Source organism: Canis lupus, chromosome 3 (assembly GCF_003254725.2).
Source record: "Canis lupus dingo isolate Sandy chromosome 3, ASM325472v2, whole genome shotgun sequence".
NCBI lineage: Eukaryota > Metazoa > Chordata > Mammalia > Carnivora > Canidae > Canis > Canis lupus.
The window spans coordinates 5,407,312-5,427,852 of record NC_064245.1 but is presented as its reverse complement, the minus strand read 5'-3'; the positions used below and the strand labels follow the sequence as shown (position 1 = coordinate 5,427,852).

At 38.7% G+C, this 20,541-nt stretch overlaps 1 long non-coding RNA gene across 3 annotated transcripts in view; it reads left to right on the top strand.

The window, feature by feature from the left end:
- The first annotated feature begins 8,119 nt into the window (after positions 1-8,119).
- The window catches only part of LOC112653945 (uncharacterized), a 96,488-nt gene continuing 84,066 nt past the window's right edge, over positions 8,120-20,541 (top strand). The window contains exon 1 of one of the 3 annotated variants that reach the window (XR_003132648.3): positions 8,120-8,465. This is a non-coding gene — a long non-coding RNA (uncharacterized LOC112653945). The remainder of the gene's footprint in view (positions 8,466-20,541) is intronic. The other 2 variants (XR_007409678.1, XR_007409677.1) reach the window with 2 other exon arrangements.

Below are 20,541 nucleotides of genomic sequence, written 5' to 3'. Positions count from 1 at the left end.
GAGCCAAAGAAGAGGATGTCTTTTGAGCAAAAATCACAACCAAGAATTGTCCTAGGTTTCTATTCTTTGGCCATTCCACTGTAGGAAGGCAAAGTGACCCTGAAAAGGCAGCTCCCTAAAGCCTAGCATCCCAGATCAGCACCATCAGTAGCATACAGAATTTGTTAGAAATGAAAATTCTTACTTACTCTAGCTCTGGAAGTAGAATGGGATTTAGCAATTTGTGCTTTTGCATCCCTTCCAGAATATTCTGATACCCCCTAAAGGTTGAGAACCTCTGGCCTGAAGCAATTCCTTAGATAATTTTGCAGAGAAAGAAAAGTGACTTTGAACCAGTAGCAGGTAAACTCACAGCAGCTATGGGATGGATTTTTCTCGTGTTGTGAAAGAGATCTGCATCAGGCACTAAGAGTGTCCACTAAATTTTCTTCATACTGTCACCTTTTTTTTTTTAATTATGGACAGACTATTTGGAGAAGACTGAAAGCAAAAAAATAGAGATTTACAGAGTAAGACCTGTATTGTCAATAAGAATTACATCAACTATATGACATCCATATCAGCCACCATTATTTATTACACCGTTATCTTTAAAAAAAAAAAAAACTTAAAGCATTTAACTGTTGAATTAGCCACTGGAGAAAACACATGTAGCATTCAGTGATTACAATGAAACATTTTGGAATTGAGAAGGAATAAAAAATTAAAAACCAATTTTAGAGATAGCTAAAGATCAACTGAAAGGCAGCCTCCAGGCAAAACTAAGCTTTACACACACATACCCACACAATGGTCTCATGAAATTGTCACAATTGATGACCTTATACAGTGGCCTTGAAGAAGATAACTTTTACAGAGGTTAATATTCTCCTTGAAACTTACACATAATTTGTTTTGATTTTTTGTTTTTGCTATTAAAGTTTGATTTGCCAACATATAATACCAGTGCTCATCCTGTCAAGTGCCCTCCTCAGTGCTCATCACCCAGTCACCCCAACCCCCCGCCTGCCTCCCCTTCACTACCCCTTTGTTCATTTCCCAGAGTTAGGTGTCTCTCATGGTTTGTCTCCCTCTCTAATTTTTCACAATCAGTTCCCCTCCTTTCCTTTATGCTCTCTTTCACTATTTCTTATATTCCCCATATGAGTGAGACCATATGATGATTGTCCTTCTCTGATTGACTTCACTCAGCATCATACCCTCTAGTTCCATCCATGTGGAAGCAAATGGTGGGTATTCATCCTTTATGATGGCTGAGTAATATTCCATTGTATACAGAAACCACATCTTCCTTATCCATTCATCTGTCGATGGACACTGAGGCTCCTCCCACAGTGTGGCTATTGTGGACATTGCTGCTAGAAACATCGGGGTGCAGGTGTCCCGGCGTTTCACTGCATCTGTATCTTTGGGGTAAATCCCCAGCAGTGCAATTGCTGGGTCATAGGGCAGGTCTATTTTTAACTCTTTGAGGAACCTCCACACGGTTTTCCAGAGTGGCTGCACCAGTTCACATTCCCACCAACAGTGTAAGAGGGTTCCCTTTTCTCCACATCCTCTCCAACATTTGTTGTTTCCTGTCTTGTTAATTTTCCCCATTCTCACTGGTGTGAGGTGGTATCTCATCGTGGTTTTGATTTGTATTTCCCTGATGGCCAGTGATGCAGAGCATGTTCTCATATGCATGTTGGCCATGTCTATGTCTTCCTCTGTGAGATTTCTGTTCATGTCTTTTCCCATTTCATGACTGGATTGTTTGTTTCTTTGCTGTTGCGTTCAAGAAGTTCTTTATAGATCTTGGAAACTAGCCTTTTATCTGATACGTCATTTGCAAATATCTTCTCCCATTCTGTAGGTTGTCTTTGAGTTTTGTTGACTGTTTCTCTCGCTGTGCAGAAGCTTTTTATCCTGATTAAGTCCCAATAGTTCATTTTTGCTTTTGTTTCCTTTCCCTTTATAGATGTGTCTTGCAAGAAGTTGCTGTGGCCAAGTTCAAAAAGGGTGTTGCCTGTGTTCTCCACTAGGATTTTGATGGAATCTTGTCTCACATTTAGATCTTTCATCCATTTTGAGTTTATCTTTGTGTCTGGTGTAAGAGAATGGTCCAGTTTCATTCTTCTGCATGTGGATGTCCAATTTTCCCAGCACCATTTATTGAAGATACTGTCCTTTTTTCAGTGGATAGTCTTTCCTCCTTTGTTTCATATTAGTTGACCAAAGAGTTGAGGGCCCATTTCTGGGTTCTTTATTCTGTTCCATGGATCTATGTGTCTGTTTTTGTGCCAGTACCACACTGTCTTGATGACCACAGCCTTGTAGTGCAACTTGAAATCCGGCATTGTGATGCCCCCGGCATTGGTTTTTCTCTTTCAATATTCCCCTGGATATTCAGGGTCTTTTCTGATTCCATACAAATCTTAAGATTATTTGTTCCAACTTTGTGAAGTCCATGATATCTTTTTTGATAGGGATTGCACTGAATGTGTACAATGCCCTGGGTAGCATAGACATTTTCACAATATTAATTCTTCCAATCCATGAGCATGGAATATTTTTCCATCTATTTGTGTCCTCTTCAGTTTCTTTCAGCAGTGTTCTGTAGTTTGTAGGGTATAGATCCTTTACCTCTTTGGTTAGGTTTATTCCTAGGCATTTTAGGCTTTTGGTGCAATTGTAAATGGGATTGATTCCTTAATTTCTCTTTCTTCAGTCTTCATGTGCAGATGCCACTGATTTCTGGGCATTGATTTTGTATCCTGCCACATTGCTCAATTGCTGTATGAGTTCTAGCAATCTTGGGATGGAGTCTTTTCGGTTTCCTATATACAGTATTATGTCATCTGAGAAGAGGGAGAATTTGACTTCTTCTTTGCCAATTTGAATGCCTTTTATTTCTTTTTGTTGTCTGATTGCTGAGGCTAGGACTTCTAACTATGTTGAACAACAGTGGTGAGAGTGGTGAATAATCTTCTTAACGTACTGTTGGATCCTGTTGGCTAGTATCTTGGTGAGAATTTTTGTATCCATGTTCATCAGGGATATTGGTCTATAATTCTCCTTTTTGGTGGGGTTTTTGTCTGGTTTTAGAACCAAGGTAATGCCGGCCTCATAAAACGAGTTTGGAAGTATTCCCTCCCTTTCTATCAGCTTTAGTAGAATAGGTATTATTTCTTCTTTAAACCTTTGATAGAATTCCCCTGGGAAACCATCTGGCCCTGGACTTTTGTGTCTTGGGAGGTTTTTGATGGCTGCTTCAATTTCTACACTGGTTATTGGCCTGTTCTGGTTTTCTACCTCTTCCTGTTCCAGTTTTGGTAATTTGTGGCTTTCCAGAAATGTGTCCATTTCTTCTAGATTGCCTAATTTGTTGGCATATAGCTGCTCATAATACATTTGTAAAGTTGTTTGTATTTCTTTGGTATTGCTTGTGATCTTTCCTCTTTCATTCATGATTTTATTGAGTCTTTTTTTCTTTTTAATAAGGCTGGCTAGAGGTTTATCTATCTTATTAATTCTTTCAAAGAACCAACTCCTGATTTGTTGATCTGTTCTACAGTTCCTCTTGTCTCTATTTCATTGAGTTCTGCTCGAATCTTTATTATCCTCCTTCTTCTGCCTGGTGTAGGTTTTATTTGCTATTCTTTCTCCAGTTCCTTTAGGTGCAAGGTTAGCTTGTGTATATGAGTATTTTCCAATTTTTTGAGGGATGCTTGTATTGTGATTTATTTCCCTCTAAGGACCACTTTTGCTATATCCCAAAGATTTAGAATGGTTGTATCTTCATTTTCATTAGTTTTCATGAATCTTTTTAATTCTTCTCTAATTTCCTGGTTGACCCATTCATCTTTTAGCAGGATGCTCTTTAACATCCACATGTTTGAGTTTCTTCCTAATTTTTCTTGTGATTGAGTTCCAGTTTCAAAATATTGTGGTATTAAAATATACAGGGGACAATCCCAATCTTTTGGTAACAGTTGAGACCTGATTTTTGACCCAGTATGTGGTCTATTCTGGAGAAAGCCCCATGTGCACTTGAGAAGAATGTGTATTCAGTTGCATTCAGATGGAAAGTTCTGTATATATCTGTGAAATCCATCTGGTCCAGTGTATCATTTAAGGACTTTTTCTTTTGTTATGTTGTGCTTAGGAGGTCTGTCATTTACAGAAAGCACCTTCTTGAAGTCTCCCAGTTTTAGTGTATTATTATCTAAGTATTTCTTTTCTTTGGTTATTAATTGATTGATATACTTGGCAGCTCCCACATTAGGGGCATAAATACCATGATTGTTTGGTTTTCTTGTTGGATAGATCCTTTAAGTATGATATAGTATCCCTCTTCATCTCTTACTACAGTCTTTGGGATAAATTTTAGTTTATCTCATATGAGGATTGCTACCCCAGTTTTCTTTTGAGGACCATTTGAATGGTAAATGGTTCTCCAACTCTTCATTTTCAGGCTGGAGGTGTCCTTAGGTCTAAAATGAGTCTTTTGTAGACAGCAAATAGATGGGTCTAGCTTTTATACCCAGTCTGAAACCCTGAGTCTCTTGGTGGGATCATTAAGCCCATTCATGTTCAGAGTTAACTATTGAAAGATATGAATTTAGTGTCATCATAATACCTATTCAGTCCCTGTTTTTGTGGATTATTTCTTTGGGCTTCCTCTTTCTTTTACAGGGGTCCCCTTAAAATTTCTTGCAAAGCTGGTTTGGTGGTCACACATTCTTTCAGTTTCTGCCTGTCTTGGAAGCTCTTTATCTCTCCTTCTATTCTGAATGAGAGCCTTGCTGGATAGAGTATTCTTGGCTGCATGTTCTTCTCATTTAGCACCCTGAATAGATCCTGCCAGCCCTTTCTGGCTGCCAGATCTCTGCGGAGAGATCTGCTGTTAATCTGGTATTTCTCCTCATATAAGTTAAGAATCTCTTGTCTCAACGCTGCTTTAAGGATTTTATCTTTATCTTTGGAATTTGCAAGTTTCATTATTAAATGTTGAGGTGTTGAATGGTTTTTATTGGTTTTTGGAGGGTTCCTCTCTATCTTCTAGATCTGAATGCCGGTTTCCTTTCCCAGATTAGGGAAGTTCTCAGCTCTTATTTGTTCAAATATAGTTTGCAGCCCTCTGTCCCTCTTTTCTTCTTCTGGAACCCCAATTAAACATAAATTCTTCCTTCTCAGGCTATCATTTATTCCCCTAAGCCTTTCCTCGTGGTCTCTTAATTGTTTTTCTCTTTTTTCCTCAGCTTCCTTCCTTACCATCAACTTGTCTTCTACATCATTCACTCTCTCTTCCACCTCATTAACCCTAGCAGTTAGGACTTCCAGTTTGGACTGCATCTCATTTAATCTATTTTTAATTTCAGCCTGATTAGATCTCAATTCTGCAGTAAAGAAGTCTCTAGAGTCCTTTATGCTTTTTTTCCAGAGTCTCCAGTAGCTTTCTAATTGTACTTCTGAATTGACTTCCTGACATTGTATTGAAATCCATATTCTGTAACTCTTTGGCAGAGAGTACTGTTTCCAGTTTTTCTATTGTGGTGAATTTTTCCTTCTAGTCATTTTGTCCAGTGCAGAGTGGCTGTATGAGTGGGCTGAGTCAAAAATATCAACCACAACTTAAGTAAAATCCACCCTAGATGATTCCAAAGAGGTCAGAGACCAGAAAATGGAAAAGAAGAACCAAGCAAAATAAAACAAAAGGACCACTAAAGTGAAAAACAAGTTTTAAAACAAAGCAGTAAAAATCAAAGGCCCAATAACACAAAGAATATGAAAACATTAAAAAAAAAAAAAGTAAAGAGAAGAGGAAACAGAAAAAAGAAATAAAGGGTGGGGGCAGGATGCTGGTGTTGAAGAAGTGGTAGTGGAGAGAGAATGTAGTTTACTGAGGTGTCCTAGAGGGTAATCCTCTTGGTTCTGTGTATTTAGTTCTGTATGTTAGAAGATGCTCCATCCCAAATTTATATAAACCAGCAATACTTATAGAGAGCCCCAACATTGCCCACCAAAACATAAACAAGATAAAAGAGAGGGGCAAATGGGAAAGAAGAGAGAAGAATCTCAGAGAATGAACCAGCAAGGTGTTCCACCTGGTTCTGGGCACTGCTGGTCATGTTTTAGAAGGTATAACTTCTGCCACTGTAGAATAAAATGAGGCAGGTAAACAAAAAACACAAAACAAAAACCATATCTCGTGTATCTCCCAAAATGAAATTGAATCCATTGAAGGAAATCCAGAAGTGCAAAATATATCTAAGACATGCAATTGTAGAAATATGAAAGTCAAAAAGGAAAAACACCTAAAAAATGAAGAGCTAGTAAAGTATTATAGTTAAGGTGGGAAAAGAGAAAATATATTGGAAATGTTTAGTCTGATATAAAAAGGAGTTGTAATGGAAAACGGAAAGAAAAAAGGACCCTCTAGTTCTGTACACTCGTTTCCCTGGTTTTCCCTGGGTCCCGGAGCTTCTCAGCGCTGCTGGGTCGGGAACTTGCTCCTCCCCGACCTCCCAGCGGGTCTCTGGGGGAGGGGCTGCCCGGACCCTCAGGTGTGTGCACCTGGGGAGATGCCCCGCCCCTGGGGTGCCGCTCAGGTGAGCTGTGGACGCGGGAGGCCCTGTGCCCTGGGGCCCCTTCCCCCTCCACCCCCCCCTTGAACACGGAGGAGCGACCACACGGGGTCGGATCTCCAGCTCCGGGGGCAGCTCCCGGTGAGTAACGCAGCTCCCAGTCCGCACTGGCCTCGGTGCTGGCAGCCAGGAGGGGGGGTGCTGCTCTGCACAGCGTGGGGGCGCCCCACGGGCCTGTGCCCCCGCCCCCCGCGGCAGGGGGGCCCCGCCGTCTATGCCTCCCTGCCTCCCCCCACCCCCGCAGGAGGAGGGTCCTCACCCTCCGGCACCCTCCCCCCCACACACAGCGGGGGTCCCTCCTGTCCCACACCCTCCCCGACCCGCACCCTCCCCCCTCCCACAGCAGGGGTGTCCCCGCCCTCCCCCTCCCCGCCTCGCCCTCCCCTTGGGGCAGCAGGATCCTGACTGTGTTCCCCCCATCCGGGCTCAGCCCCTTCCGCCCGGAGCCCCCCCAGGGATCGGGGCTCAGCCCCCTCCGCCCGGGCCCCCCCAGGGATCGGGGCTCAGCCCCCTCCGCCCGGAGCCCCCCCAGGGATCGGGGCTCAGCCCCCTCCGCCCGGGCCCCCCCAGGGATCGGGGCTCAGCCCCCTCCGCCCGGAGCGCCCCCAGGGATCGGGGCTCAGCCCCCTCCGCCCCCCCCCCCGCCTCAGGGGCTCATTTTTCCCGCCCTCCTACCATGTTAGAGGCGAACCCCCTGTCCCTGTGCGGCGGAGCTGTCCTCCCTGCCCCTGAGGCCGCGCTGGGCGTCTGCGCCCTGCTCCAGTCCCCGGGGGAGCGGGGGCCGGGGTGAGGCCCCTGCTCTCCTGCCCTCTTGCCCCACCCCTACTTGCAGAATTTGGTTCCTATACTAGCTGGAGGAAGGAAGGAGACAGAAACAGAGAGAGGAGACATGAGTGTATTTCTCACTAAACCGTTCCATCCTCTTCTGTGTATGTTCTCCACCGGGTCAGAGGAACCTGTGCTACATCATCCTCACGATGTTAGGAGCTCAAGGGACAGCTGACGAAGCTGGCAGAGATGCTTTACTTGTCCGTACAAGGCCTGGCCCCAAACCCAATACACACCGGATTGTGGATTCGAACATGCGCACACGTACATGACCCTGCGCGCACCGAGGAGCTGCCGCTGTAAACTCCTGGGCCGCGTGCTTGACTTCCCTGCATAATCAAAGTAATTATTTAAATTCTTAAGTAGAAGGTAAGGAACAAAGAAACCTTCCCATGAACCCATTAGAATTTATATATATTTTTTTCAATTCCGTGTTGCTACCGCCCTCTCCCAGTGGTGATGCTAACCAGCACACAGGTAAACCAGGACACTTCCACAGCTCAAAATACAGGCAACAGCTGAAAATCCTACTTGAGCTGTGCTTGCTGGTTACTGTGGTAACAGTATTATTCTGTGCTTTAACAAGAGGCATGTGGGACTAATTGCCATGACAGCCTGCTGGTTTTACAGAAATTATTATGTCATCTTAGAAGATTATCTTGGGCTAGCGGCTCTAAATAAGGGAGGAGCTGCTTGTCACCTGACAAGATGACCAGCAGATCTCTGGACATTCCACTTTACCAAAAAGAAGCCCTAGGCAGGAAAAAATAAAATTCACTAAGTATTTACTAGTGCCACCATATTCTAGGCCCCATCTTTGGCATCTTTCATAGCAAGTATATTCTTGACTGAAAAGCATTCTTTTTCTTTTTTTTTAAGATTTATTTATCTATTCATGAGAGACACACAGAGAGAGAGGCAGAGACACAGGAAGAGGGAGAAGCAGGCTCCATGCGGGGAGCCCATACAGAATGATCCCAGGACCCTGGATCACGACTGGACTGGAAGGTAGGCCCTCAACCGCTGAGCTACTTAGGCATCCCAAAAAGCATTCTTTTTTTTTTTTTTAATTTTATTTATTTATGATAGTCACACACACAGACAGAGAGAGAGAGAGAGAGAGGCAGAGACACAGGCAGAGAGAGAAGCAGGCTTCATGCACCGGGAGCCCGATGTGGGATTCGATCCCGGTCTCCAGGATCGCGCCCTGGGCTAAAGGCAGGCGCTAAACCGCTGCGCCACCCAGGGATCCCCAAAAAGCATTCTTAAAGCAATCTATATCCTTCTTTTTAGGTGGCAGTTGTTTGAAATTGTCACTACTGCATTTTTGCCAAACTGTAAGAGGATTTTACTACTTAAAATCACCACAAAAAACAGATATGAGAGAGTCAAATGAGCAAATGTAAGGAAGTTACTCAATAATTCTTCTTACCATCCTGATTTTCTGGAGATTCCCTTCAGAGACTAAACATATGATAGATTAGATTTCTCTCTTCCTACTTTATTACTTAGGAGAAACATCCATGTCCATGTGACCCAAGAAATGCTATAGAGGCCTTTAGACTAAGGAATGTAGCTGAGCCTGTATATTCAAAAATAACAAAATATCAATCTTCTCTTTTTTTGAGTGAGTAGTTTACAATTTGGGGACACTGGGAACTAAATTATTCCCAATTGAGACCTTCATCTTAATCAGGACATTCACCCAAAATGTGTCAGTTGAACTAGAAAACTTCTAAAATCCCTTTCACATGCTACGATTGGTTGAATCTATATACTCCGTAGGAAATAGCAGATTCTCTGTGACTTAGAACAAGATGGGTTTCCATCTCTTTATGTGCAATTAGCTGTCAATTACCAATGATAATTGGGGAGAAGGGAAGAGACAGGATAAATAAATCTAAACAGAAATGAATCAAAAAGCTTTTGTTGCTACAGCGTAATAGATATTTTTCGTTTCTGTTATTTTAGTTTTTTAGCACATATTTATTTTCCCATTTGTGGTTTCCTTAGAGTTATATTAAAATCAATTTATGTTTTCTGAGCACATTTCAATAGGTAACCAGAAATATTCTAAGTGGAATACATAATATAGCCTGGTATTTAAGTAGGTGAGCAAAATTCAATAGTTGGTATTCCTCAAAGTAAATTCTATGGAATCTGTACAAATCACTTTGGGAAGCTTAATAAAAATGCAGTCTTGGGGGATCCCTGGGTGGCGCAGCAGTTTAGCGCCTGCCTTTGGCCCAGGGCGTGATCCTGGAGACCCGGGATCGAATCCCACGTCGGGCTCCCGGTGCATGGAGCCTGCTTCTCCCTCTGCCTGTGTCTCTGCCTCTCTCTCTCTATCTCTCTCACACTGTGTGCCTATCATAAATAAAAAATAATTTTAAAAAAATGCAGTCTTAGGGGGCGATATTCCAGAAATTCCTACTACCTTCTCTGAAACTATAGATCAGGAATTTTTATTTTAACACACTACTCAGCTGATTCTTAAACATACTAAACGTTGGCAACCTATATGGTCCTATAATGCAGAATCAATGTCATCTACTTCTAAAAACTGGATTGTATCATTGTTATTCTAATAGCTAACAAGTTTTAGAATTATGTTCTAAACATGTTTCAACTAAATTCATTAATTTCCTCTTTCATTTATTATTTCAACAGTTACAGTGTGTCAACTATGTGCTAGACACAGTGACGCACTAGAAATGAAAGACAGAAAGATAAGGTCATTGTCTTCCTAGAGCTTACATTCTACTAAAATAACTGAGATATTAATCAAATAAATGTAATATCACAATGCAAATAAGTTCTATAAGGACTGTTACATTGTAAGGAAGTGTAACAAATGGTATGATTTGACCTTGTCAGAGAGGTCAGGGTGATCTTTTCTATGAAAATGATGATCAAATTGAAATATGAAGGATGCATAATGACTACATGGGTAAAACTACCTGCAGGGATGTTAGTTTAGGCAACAGTTGGATTATATGATGGCCATGTGCTAGTAGAGAGCACGGAGCTCTTCTGAAAGAAGAAAAAAGCCTACTATGGTTTGTTGAAAGAGCAAGGGGCACATCATGAGAAATTAAATTAGAAATGTTGGTAGATGCCAGAACCAGAATATGCTCACCCTTTTCATTCCATGTTGTAAAGTTGCCTTTGAATCCTAAAGGCAATTGGCAGCTATTAGATGATGACATAGGGATGACATGACCAGACTGTTTTACAAAAAGTATTTGTAGATGCAGAATGGAAAAAGCTTAAAAGAGAAATTTAACAAAAAAATAAATAAATAAAGTTTGTTTCTGCTGTGCAACAAAACACCAAGAAACTAAATGGCTTAAAACAATCATTTATTTAGCTCACTATTCTGTGGGGTCAGCAGTTTACATGAGTCTCAGCTGGACCTGCTCCTGCAGGTGCAGTCACCTACCAGTCAGCTAGGTGTCTGTACTTCTAGAGGTTAGTTGTCTGTTGGCTGCTGCAACAGAGGTGATGGGGCTCTATCATCCAATAGGCTAAGGCTCTGTCATTTAATGCCAATAGAGGGGTCTCAGGAAAATAAAGGTAAGAGAAGCTTTTTTATCCAAGTGTCTTTCAAGTCCATCTTTATGTATATTTGTTAACATCCTGGTAACCAGATTTAAATCGCATGCCAGAACCCAGAGTTGGAATGGGACAGTATAAAAAATTACATGGGAAAGGGGTGTCATTCAAAATTAAAAAAACCTATTGTGGCCATATTTCTAGCTACCACGGTAGGCTATAGTAAATATGAGGTTATTGCTAAAGCTTGTTAAGTGACTTGTAACAAGGAGTGCCCAATGGTTTTCTTCTAGACTTGAGAGATATTCAGAAGAAAAAAGAGCATAAATGTATTGGATAGGAATGAGAGTGAATGAAGACGTTAAAAAGAGCCTACCTATATCTATTGTACAAGTAGAGATCTGATAACACCACTCGATGAGATGGGAAGATCTAGAACACCATGTTTGTGATTGTAAAATGCGTGTTGAAATTAGTTAGCTTTGAAACTTCTAATATACCCTGCTTTTAAAAATCATGCAAAGGAAAGACAATAGGATAAGGAGGCTTAGTTATTCTGAAAGTGTTATAGAATGCTATAAAACCATACACACAAAATTTCAAGAGAGAACCATTGGAGATTTAGTAGTCTCCTTCAAAAAATACACATAAGATGAACTAGCTAATAAGACATATTAACAGGTTTAAGACACAAACACTAGAAACACACAAACGTGTTTATTTTTATTAAGATAAAAGTAAAGTAATATCTAATTTTTGTTTAAATATGAACAAATTAACTTTGATTTTATGAGATGACTTCAACTAATCTCAATTATTTTATGCAGTACTGAGCACATTTTAAAATGTCTCTCTTCTAATCCCAAATCAATTCAATCTCTTATCCAGCATGTCAAACAATTAGAACAATTTGATATTGTTAAAGTCAGCATAAAAGTCCACTCAGTCATCATAAAAGTCCACTCATAAAAGTCCACTCAGATGGAGCCCAGGACAGGTTCCCTGCTAAGTAGTGAGCCTGCTTCTCCCTCTCCCTCTGTTGTTCCCCCTGCTTGTGCTCTCTCTCTGTCAAATAAATAAATAAAATCTTAAAAAAAAAAAAGTCCACTCAGAATGTTGGATTTAAAAGAAATAGGATAAAAATTGATAACTGAAGAAAACACATCTCTTGGAGAGTCCTATAAAAAAGTTCTCTCTCTCTCTCTCTCTCTCTCTCTCTCTCTCTCTCTATATATATATATATATATATATATACATATATATATATAATTTTATATCCTATATTACATGGTACTTAACCATTTTATAAGTACAAGTGCCTTACCTTATGTGGACCACATCATTATAGTTTCAGGGATTTGAATACCATTTTTAGATTAGGAAATTAAGTCACACCACATTAGGACCTATTTATATTAACAGAGATACAAGTTAGAGTTAGAATTTTAGAAAGATCTTCTGGACCTTTCCGTGTTTCTTCTCCCGTAATTCTATGATTATATTTTTCTTTGTTTCTTTGCTTTTATTTATTTTGTTTGGTTTCTCCTTCTAAGGCAGCCTGCTAGGTCACATATTATCATGGTAGATTGTTCTAGGATGTAGACCTGGCTTCTTGTCTATTCTACCTCTGCCATGTGCAGAGAGGTTTTCCTTCTCTGGGAACAGTGTCAAAAAGAGTGACAATGGAAGGAAGCCTAACTTCACGTGGATGCCACATGAACAAAGAAACAAAACCCCCAATCACTATATGCATAGTCCATATGCTGATACTTTAGGCAAGTAAAATAGCAAAAAAAACAAAAAACAAAAAACAAAAAACAAAAAAAAAACAAACAAAGAGGTGATATTGCTTGAGCTATCAACTCTTTCTGTTCAGATGTCAATAGTATGGAATGGTTCATGATTAGGTATATTATTTTAAATTACAAAGGTAAAGACCCAAATTCCCGTACAATCATTTGTTAGAGATAATATTGCTTTTATCATCCTTGTTGTGAAAAGTATATTTGTTCACAGACCATTTCAAAGGCCCAGAGAAACACCTTTAAACTGTAGGAACCATTTGGAACCCATAGTCACCTGAGCAGTAATAATGAGCTTAGGCTCCACAAGGAGGGTGAGAATGCAACCTCTGAAATGCAATTTCTGGGTCAGCCTTTCTCTCTCTTAATGGAACATGAGATGGAATGCAGAGGATGTCTCCAACCTCTGTCCAACCTTTGACTTTATGTGTTGGATGAAGGTTGGGCTCTCTATATCATCTGCGCTGATTTCTATCCAGCCAGATTTCTTATGTGCAAGAAGAACCTTGTTCACTAGAACTGGACATGGAGACAGAAGAAAGGAGATGAAAGAAAAGAAAATAATAGCATTAGCCACCTGTTAAGAAAAGCCTGAGTGACTTGGTCAGTTAAGTATCCGACTCCTGATTTTGACTCAGGTAATGATCCCAAGGTCTTGGGATCGACCCCGCATTGGGCTCTGCGCTCAGAATGGAGTCTGCTTGGGTTTCTCCCTCTCCCTCTGCCATTCCCTCCACATCCCCCCACCCCCATTCATATTCTCTCTATATATCTCTAATAAATAAACAAACAAATAAATAAAATCTTAAAACAAGAAAAAGGGGCCAGAATTAACTCTAGATGCTTGTGGAGTCTGGAAAGCAGGAATTGCTCTTTGTTGATTGTAAACTCCCTTGTTTCTCTATGTAAGAAACCAAATGAGGTAATTGTAGGAAAAAATTTCCTTCTCAGCTCGTTTCCCAATGTAGAAGTTAAACAAATGATGTTTCTCAGTCTACCTACCTTCTAAAAGAACTTTTTCTCTAAAACTTTCTTTTTACCCCTCTTATTCCTGTTTCTGTTTCAGTCCCTCTTGCCCACCCCCCCAACATAAACCATAATTCAGTTTATTTAAAGATAGCAAAGTGCTTTGAATTTCTAAGAAGCAATATGCCATGTAAATGGAAACAATAGCAAAAAAAAAAAAAAAACTGTGTTTCTCCCTGGGAGCCCCAGTTGCAATATAAGGCAGCAGGTTTTTATAATGAGCTACAAAAGTCTCTCTTAAATAACATTAGGCGTTTAATGAAAAGCCACATGAACTTGGGAATAGGCAAGATTTCATTGATTGTCTATACTTAATGCATTACACCCATATAGAGAGAAAGGAAAGCAAGAAGAGAGAATTAACCATTGTGTTTACTTCAGATTTTCCATTCTCTAAAAGGTAAAGACACATTAGCAGGTTTTTGTTTTAGTTTTAGAAGGGAGCCACATTATCTGTTCTGATCTGATATGGAGTAGAAATTTAAGATATATCCCAAATTAGGAAGGCCTAGGATAAACAATCCTTTGGATTTTGAGGGATGTATTCCCAAATGTCCTAGAGTGAATTTTGGTAGCTGATAAGCTGATGATTATGGTCACCTGAAATTATTCCCTATGGGACTATTATCAGGAAAATTATGTGTTTGGGGGCAAAGTTTTAAAATTTATGTATAAGAAGGAGAATTATTTATTTTTTGTTAAAACACAGGAGCAGTAAGTCTAGTTAACAATATTCTATTCATATTGCTATGAGTGTATCAGTGATTATCACTGGAGGGATATTTGAGAATGTCACCACTGGTGGCAGGTACTCCTCATGTTTGGTGCTGCTCACACACACAGTGGTGTCAAACATACTAAATGGAAAGGACAGCCCTCCACAGCATATTAATTATCCAGCCCAAAATTTCAATAGTGCCAAAATTGAGAAGCCATGGCTAAGAGAATGTACAGACAAGCCAGTCAGCCAAATGCTCCATAATTTGTCAGACTTCTTTAGAATAAAAAGATTATCGGAATGATATAAGAACATGAATGTGATTATAAAAGCAGGTCCTGCCACAGGACATATCCTGGCACCTCTGAAGACTGAAATTGGGTTGGAGCTTGGTTTTCACAATGCAGAAGAGTTATTATGGGGTATTGATCTGAGTTAGAGTATCAGAGCAGCCCAATGGGAACTTAGAACTCATCCAATATAGCCTGTACATTTTATAGATAAGAAGAGTGAGAAGTGAAAAATTAAATATGTAATATGATAATATTAATATGCAGTAGAGCCAGTTTAAACCTTAGGCCTCCTCTATCTATCCAGCTCTCTCTTCAGCATGCCAAGCGTTACAATCATATATATCCTTTTCTAGAATGACGTGCTAAATTATTCTTAAAAGGACACTAAAGTAAAAGGAATACTAAAAGAGAAAAAAAATTTGAGAAACTTTCCATATGGATAAATTTTTAACCATGGGACTTTAGAGAAATTACTTAACATCTCTAACACTTAATGATCTCATCTGAAAAGGAGTATGAGAATATCTTACTAACAGAATTAAAAAACAAAAAACTCCTGCCATATGACATTCAGACTATAGGTAACAACAGTATTTGTTAGGTTCTTTACAGGCCTGGAATATATAACTTTGACATTATCTTAACTGCACAACTGCCATTGTGAATCTCAAATGGCTCATTTATGCACACACTCTACATTTAAATACCAGTATTCACAGCCATTTTGCTATGACTCCAGGCATGTTGATTGACCTCTGACATACCAATAAGAACATAATCAAGTGTTTAATACTCACATGAACATCGAATATTATATAGACTAAATTTGAGCCATAAACACTGCATACTGGGATAGTAATCAAATAAAATTAAAAATAATCTGTAAGAGAGAATTGATGACAGAGTAAGTGTAGTGATAATTCTAAAGATAATACATTGCTCTCAGAATAAGAAATGGGCCAAAATGAGTAGGTAAAGAATTGGTGGAGAAATGTAAATAAAAATCACAACCTTACATATATACATATCAAATACCTAAAGAACCATATGGAGTATTTGGAAAATGTTTATTGTCAGACAGAAAATTCTAACTCTATAATTTATCCTTTTCAAACCATAGTGGATAATCCAGTGAGGCAAAAGAGATGTCATTTCTACTTTACAGTAACTGGGACATAGATTGATTCACAGTCTCTGTAGTCAATGTAGTCAATGATCAGAGAAAAAGTAAGCTCATCATAGGTCATTCATTGTCTCACATTCATGAGACAACAAAAATTAACAACCAAAAAATCATTTGTATGATTTTTGGGAAATCATATAAGTCCATATGATTTTTGGGAAAACGTGTGTCTAATATATATATATATATATATATATATATATATATATATATACACACTTATTTCATATGTGTATATATTTATTTATTTCATATATATATTTATTTCAAAGACAATATACCATTTGAGTTTCTGTAGCAAGAATATCAACATATATATATTGACATGGATACTTCTTATGTCTGGAATGGCATGAGAAAATATTAATTTCGTGTTTATCAACATCTCTATATATTTACATTTATAAAAGCATACTCCTAAGGCAAATTTTTTAGGAAAGATAGAAAGGTAGATTTGGAGGCAGAAGCAACAAGGAAAAAAAAAAATCTTCTCATCTTCCTCAGTTCTAATCTCTTCTAGGAAAACAATGGAAAAGTCCAAAAAGTCCTGTTATTTTGCAGCCCACTGGGAAAGATTGAAGTGTGACATTAACTTTATCACTGGTGTACCAACTGATGGCAGTGTAAGAAGTGGGAGGACCCTCTGCATAGCTTAAAAGTAGACACATACCTACATATGTTTCAGTTGCATATACTTCAGTGTTGTTGTTGGTTTTTTTTTTTAAGATTTTATTTATTTATTCGTGGGAGACACACAGAGAGAGGCAGAGACACAGGCAGAGGGAGAAGCAGGCTCCCTGAGGGGAGCCCGATGCAGGACTCCATCCCAGGACCCGGGATCACACCCTGAGCTGAAGGCAGATGCTCAACCACTGAGCCACCCAGGCGTCCCTAATTCAGTGTCTGATAGCACATAAAGTCCTGAAAAATATAAAAAGAATCCAAGAGGTGTGATGATTCCTAACACCTATGTTGTGCTTCGTTAGTCACTGTGCATCTACCATTACCTGAGCACTATCCAGAGAACACTGTTTGCAAACTGTGGTGTAAACAGGAGTTTGTTAAATATTGTGCACAAAGTAAAGATGGTTTGTATCGCAGTGAAAATTTCAAGTTTAGGAAGGGTAAGAATGGGTTAGGGAAACTTTTAATTATTTTACTTAGATAAAAATGGAATTTGTATGTAATTCCTAATGTGAGGAAGACAAATTCTTATCTGATACTTATTATTCCAGGCACTGTGCTAAGCTATTTATTTGATGAAATGGCATAGTTAGTCCTTAGTGAGGATAATTGTATTATTATCCCCTGTTTTCAGAAGGGAAAATTGAAGCACAGAGCAGTTGAGTAAATTATCCCAGATCACATGGTTTGGAAAAAAAATATAGTAATCAAATTCAGATTATATTGTCTCAAAAGCTCGACCATATTTCTTTTTACAAATCTTCCGAGGAATCCTCTCTGACATTTTCTGCTGAACCTCTGACCTAGAGAGATGGAAGTCAGACTAAAACTGATTTTGCTGTTATCATTGAATATTTCCAGTCTCCATTCACATAGAAATTACTATTCTAGAGAAATCATCATAATTTAGTGATTCCAATGTGAAGTGGAAGAGACAGGCTTTGTTAGACACACAAAAGTTAACCAGGAGGTTATCAGAATGTGAGTTTAAAAATATGAAATAAAACCACATTTGTTATCTTACCTCAGAAAATTGTGATTTCAGAAAATAAAAGATTAATGTATTTTCTCATCTTTCCAAGCTGTTAAACCACCTTTCAATTTCATTAGTCAATCTTGAAGGGGTTTTGTGTTCCCCATCTTAAATGTTAATCTCTGGTATGCAATTTTGTCAAGTAAATGATAAAACTAAAAGAAGATACCGAATAAGTATTTTTTTTCATTCAGTTTAATGAATTTCTGTCTTAGTAAAATTTCAACAATTCTGTGAGTTTATGCACTAATTCCAGGGAATAGTTAACATAAGTTGGGAACTTGTCAGACTTCAAAATTTATGACTCTTTTAACCTGAATTCTTCTTCAATCAAATTAGAATAGCTGGGGGAAATATATCTTTATTCGTAGAGTGTTGGGAACTATCTAGGAAATAAGGGCTATTATATCATGATTTTTTACATAGACACAGTTGCAATTTCTGACATTCACCAAAACTCTACCTTCAGCCTTAATCACAAGACTGGATTACTGAGTTAGAAGCAACAACAATATAATGGCATCTAATTGCTAGAATTTTGTGGTATATTATCAGGAAAAATTTTAAAAAATGATCTCTATGTGAACAATTCTCCAATTTTCTATTTCTGTCTCTCCATCTCTCCTTCTCTCTCTCTTTGAAACATAATATATATAACAATAATAAAGGTGCCTGGATGGCTCAGTCCATTAAGAATCTGTTTTTAGCTCAGATCATGATCTCAGGGTCCTAGGATGGAGACCCACATTGGCCTCCCTACTCGGAGGGGAGTCTGCTTCTCCTTCTGCCTTTCCCCTCACCCCCAGCTTGTGCTCTCTTTCTCTCTCAAATGAATAAATAATTTTTTAAAAAAATATAATATAATAATATATATACAGAGAGAAATAATATATATATTTTATATATACATATATATATATAGAGAGAGAGAGAGAGAAAGACAAAGACAGAGAGACAGAGAGATCCTCAAAGAAAATTTGTAAAAGATATATATATACAAGGATGTTCATTTTAGCAACATTTTTAATAATGTTAAAACAAACTTAATTTGTATTCCCAAAGAAAGTGCTGGATAAATTATGTTGTAACCATACTATAGAGCCAGTATAAGAGTTAAAAAAAGAATGAGGCAGAAAAATGGCACTAATATAGAAAAACTCTAAGGTATATAATTTGCATATAAAAGAAACTTTTAGAAATAGAAATATAGGTATATATAAAATGATCACATACATAAACTATGGGTACCCTCAGACATTTTTCTATGTGCATTCATATAAACATAAAATGCATAGAAAAGATCTCCAAGATCATTGACTCAAATAAAATCTATAGTTAAATCTTGGGTTATGGACTGAAAATTTTGGCTTTATTATTATTATATGATTACTTATAAGAACGCATCCGTTGATCCTTCGCATATCTAAAAATAAGCGAGTGAATTAAAAACACAATCTTTCTACAAAGTGAACTTCGAGAATTCCAAGTAGGAAGACTAAGGACATTGTAATAAGTGCCCTGAGGTATTAACTGATTCATTTGAGTTATTTTTAGCCGCACTAAGTTAACATCTTTCATGTGTGCCTTAGTGAAGAATGTCTACAGACTGATAATAGAACCTACTGCAAGACTCCTTATGATTGATCCGTAGAGGTGGTACTGGGTTGCAAAAGAGAACACAGTCTGTTTTATTGATATGAGTGACCGGATTAGGGTGAAACTCTGAACATAGATGGATGAATCCATAGAATGAGCCAAGCCAACCAGGTTTGCAAGTGAGAGGATTTGAGGTCACGTTGGGTCATACGAACAAGGGGCATGAACACCAAGATCTATCCAATTCTCTTGCAAATATACCTGCAATTGGCATAGCACAAATTTATTTCCCCTTCAAATTTCCTTTGATTTTGAGAGATCTGTGTTGTTATTAAAGAAGCCTCTTGCCCATCCTTCCCTCAATGTGCATTTCACTCACTTCCTTTTTTATCACTATGTTCAAGTCATGTGATGCAGGTCTCTTCTTTCTAATTGTTGCCTATATTAGACTTGGTTCAAAAGATCTTCAAACCCCTGGTTTCTGTTTGTTTGTTTGTTTGTTTTACTTTTCTTGTCTCTTTGTTCACCGTATTGCTCTTGTAGCCCCTGCCTGATACAAAATAGTTTGCATGGCAGCAAACTGTGTTGCTGTGTCCCAAATAGAAAATACCAAAAGATGAAAATTTAAGAAAAGAAAGTCTTTTATATTTAGTTAGCAGCATTCACACAGCCTCTGGATTAATGTTAGCTTTGAAGCCACATGATGAGCAATAGAGGTTTCTCACCATGATACTCATTAGCATCTCTTTGTGACTTGCAAGAAATAATTTGCAGAGTCCCAAGTTTAATGCTAACGCAAAGCTGCCTTGTTCAGCTGATAGCTTTCTAACCACAATCAACGCGTTTGCTTTTCTTTGATTGACAAGCAGGGTGCAAAGGCAGTGTCCATCTCCTTCCTTTCTTCTGTTTCTTCTTGCTATACAATTAGGTAGAAATAGATTATTATAGTAACTCGATGGGCTCTTTACCCAGCACTTGACAATATTTTTTTTTTTTAGATTGGCTTTATAAACCAGACCTGAGTTGTTTTGAAATAGGAGGGTGAGATTGTCTCATTACAGAAGTATAAGACATCAGCTTTTGCCAGGCTGGTGCTCATAATTACAGGACATTCCCCAAGATCACCTGCGTCTCCCCTTTTCCTCGTACCTTCCCATTTTGTCCTTTGTGTTTAGCTAAAACAGGACAGACCTC